The following is a 3,473-nucleotide window of genomic DNA, read 5'->3' as shown; positions in this document are numbered from 1 at the left end:
TCTTGGAAGCTTTGTTTTTGTGTTTAAGCTCACTAAAGAGTTCTCTGATAAGCAAAGCTGGTTGCTTGCCACATTTGCTATTCTTCCTGCACATAAGGATGGTTTGGTCCTGCACCCTCAGTAAGATTTCTTTAAAATATAACCAGGTCTCCAGGACTTCTTTCCCCCTCAAACTGGCCTCCCAGGGAAACCTGCCCATCAGTTCCCTGAGTCAAAGTCTGCTTTTCTGAAGTCCAGGGTCCATACTCTACTGCTCTCCTTTCTTCATTTTGTCAGGATCCTGAACTGAATCATCTCATGATCACTACTGCCCAAGTTGCCAGCCACTTCTACATCCCCCACTAATTCTTCCCTGTTTGTCATCAGTAGGTCAAGAGGAAAGTGGCCCCTAGCTGGTCTCTCCAGAACTTGTACCAAGAAGTTGTCTCCAGTGCTCTCCAAAAACTTTCTGGATTACCTATACACTGCTGTATTGCCCTTCAGGCAGATGTCAGGGTGATTGAAGTTCCCCATGAGAACCAGGGCCTGTAATCTGGAAACTTCCACTAGTCCACACAAGGACCCCTAGTAGCAGCAGTGCACATGTAGATACTGCTCTGCTGGCTGGGGCCTAAGGGTACTTCAGTGCCAGATCTGCCTGCCAGCTAGTCCCACACTGGAGTACCCTTGTGCCCCAGCCAGGCCCTCTATAGCACGTTGAGCAGGGGGAAGGAACAGCCTCAGAGTAGCAGGCTGACCCCAGTGTCCCCCCGCCAGCTGTGGCTGCTCCAACTTGGGTCAACATGCTGCAGTCCTGGGCACACATTCAAACAGCATACTTGGGAGCCATAAGCTCCAGAACAATAAACACCAGAGTTTATTCCTTTACATTAATTGCATGTGTAGACGCGCCCTCTGGTTGCTAACATAGGGACTTGGGACAAGAGTGGCTAATTGTATGCACTGGCAACAGAAAGTAAAAGCAAGGATTATAAGTATGACCCAGAAAGGAAGAAGCTAGATAGATCATCTTAGGCACAGAGTATACGAGACTAGCACACTTCAGGATTTCTGAGCAAAGAATCTGTCTGATGTTTGCAGGAAGAATAGCAAATGTGGCAAACACTCATGTTCAGAAATATACCTGGTTTTACTTACTGACTCCTCATCCAACTGGAAAGACCCCTGAAACATCCTGAATTTTGACAAGTCACTTGGGTTAAAGGGGAAGCAATATAAAATAACAAAATTTGTCACAAAGAACATGCCCCAAATAATGCATGAGCCTTGTTTTTGGGCAGGCAGAATGAAGAAAAAAAGATTATTCCAGAATTATGGCTGCATAGAGCAAGCACAGAACTTAATCTTCAGCTCACTCAATTTCCTGCACAAACAAAACTGTAACCCTCATTGAGGCTGAAGACAGGCCTCCATGGGTGGATCTATGATTTTGAAAAGAACTAAAAATAATCTATAGGACTGTGAAATAGGAGAAGAGAGACTGAGAGTAGGTAGTAGACAGAAAACTTGCCAAAAGAAAGGTTAGCTTGATTGGTAGACCCCCAAGACCATTAAAAAGAACAGATGGTCATTAACACCTGTGGGATGAAGAACAATGAGCCACTAAATCAACTGACACCCTCAGATGCATGACTAGAAATGCTACTGCTGCAAGCAGAAATCAATGCTGGAGGGTGCTGTTAGGGTAGCTTGTTATGTTTAATGCTTTGAAGTTGCACCTGCTTATAGTTTTGTTTATATTTTATCTGTATTTAATCATTACTTAAGTTTTGTCCTTATTAACTTTTTGTTTGTTATTATTAGCTGGCTCTGAGTTGTTTTTGTACAGTTTAGAGGTGCTCATTATATTATATCTTTTCTTTTTTATCACTGTGAGAAGTTCTTTTAACATAACATAGCAATGGCCTTGTAACCAGCTCCAATTAAATGAACTTGGCACTAACCAGCTGAATCAGAGGGATGAAAGAATTGGATCCATTAATGAAAGATGATAAGGGAGACCAATGGACAATGCCCAAAGTAAGATACTGGAAAAAGGCCAAATTAAGAGGTGTGCCTTTAACGGGTCTGTTAGACAAAGAAATATGCTGATGGGATAAAAGATGAACAGTATGTGTACTGCAGACAGACCAATCTGAAAGTGAAGTGTTAAAGGATTGAAGCTGAAGGGAGGGGCAAGAAAGTTTGTCATCATCGTTATAAATCCAGCCTTCAAACACCTGTCTGGACTGTCCCAGCCTACAATGTACCCTTTGCTGCCAGGAACTAAGTGGCTGTCTTTTCTGTTGAGCAAAGTAACATCTGAGATTGGGTGAGATTACTGTACCGAATGTTTTTCTCTCCCTGAATATAGAAACTGATAAGATAATACTTGTTGTACTAATAAAGTTAGACTTTGATTTTAAGACAACTGTCTGACACTGAGTTATCTGCATTTTGATTTTAGGACACTGAGGTGTCAAAGTTGTTGGATGTTCAAACACTGAGTTATCTGCATTTAAGTGAAACTTGGATTTGAAGACACCAAATTGTCTTCATTCGTATTTCGCGTTCTATTTAAGGGTTAATTGTGCTTCAACAATCCCTAAGGACTGTCTGGTGGACAGTGGTGCTAACAGCGCTTCTTTTCTGGACATAAATAAATACAAAATTTTTTCTTTGAGAAAGTGACAAAAATGCATTTTTTTTTACCAAGACAAACAGTTCCCTTTGATATAGGGGCAGTTATTAGTAATTTTCCAATTATATTATGATATAGTCTGAAAAAATGCATAAATTTCAGACTGGAATGATTTTTCCTCACTAAATATCAGTTCTCCTTACAGAAATGTCTAAAGATGTTGTTTCTCTTCTCCCTAAAGCTCCTGGGCTTTGCCAAAATCTTTTAAAAATACAAGAAGAATGGAAATGTGCCAGCATTATGTCATAAAACACAAATATTTTTCTGAAAATACCATATGATCAGCATTCTGACTCCTTAGATCCACTTCCCAGCCTACAAAGATGAGTAACTTCCATTCCAAAGTAAACTTCAGGGTCTCCAATAAAGATTCTCAATTTGAAAACATTCAAATAAAGACAAAAAAATATATATATACCAAGTTCTCATTGCATCCATCATAAAACTACATGAAAGTTATGGACACCAGGTGAGCCCACACATGCCTCGTGCAGTGTCTCAAACCCCTTTAAGATGCTATAAGAGGCATGTGCAGGAACAGGAAAAGGTTCCCCCCATTGCAAGTTTGCAGCACGTGGGCAAAATTAGACCCCTGGATATCCAGGGGTCAAACAAAAATGGAGCTAAAGAAAAGCAGGTCAGGCCACAGTCCTAGACAAGCAGAGGCAACCGGAGGCTGGCTGCCAGAGCATCTCTGTGGTTGGCCCTCACCTCACCCTGGTGCTGAAGCATGCCAGCACCAGGGCTCCAGTGCCAGTAAGTAAGGGGTCAGAAAGGCTGGAGGAGGGGGAGG

General features: G+C 41.8%; 1 long non-coding RNA gene across 1 annotated transcript; it reads left to right on the top strand.

Annotated features, from left to right (window-relative positions):
* Window positions 1-2,062: 2,062 nt before the first annotated feature.
* Window positions 2,063-3,087, top strand: LOC109299435. The gene is made up of 2 exons (XR_002097845.1): window positions 2,063-2,311; window positions 2,862-3,087. It is a non-coding gene; the product is annotated as an uncharacterized LOC109299435 (long non-coding RNA).
* Window positions 3,088-3,473: the final 386 nt, after the last annotated feature.

This window comes from Gavialis gangeticus, unplaced genomic scaffold (assembly GCF_001723915.1).
Source record: "Gavialis gangeticus isolate Ggan-Ray unplaced genomic scaffold, GavGan_comp1, whole genome shotgun sequence".
NCBI classification, from domain to species: domain Eukaryota; kingdom Metazoa; phylum Chordata; order Crocodylia; family Gavialidae; genus Gavialis; species Gavialis gangeticus.
This window is presented reverse-complemented; position numbering and strand designations above follow the sequence as displayed.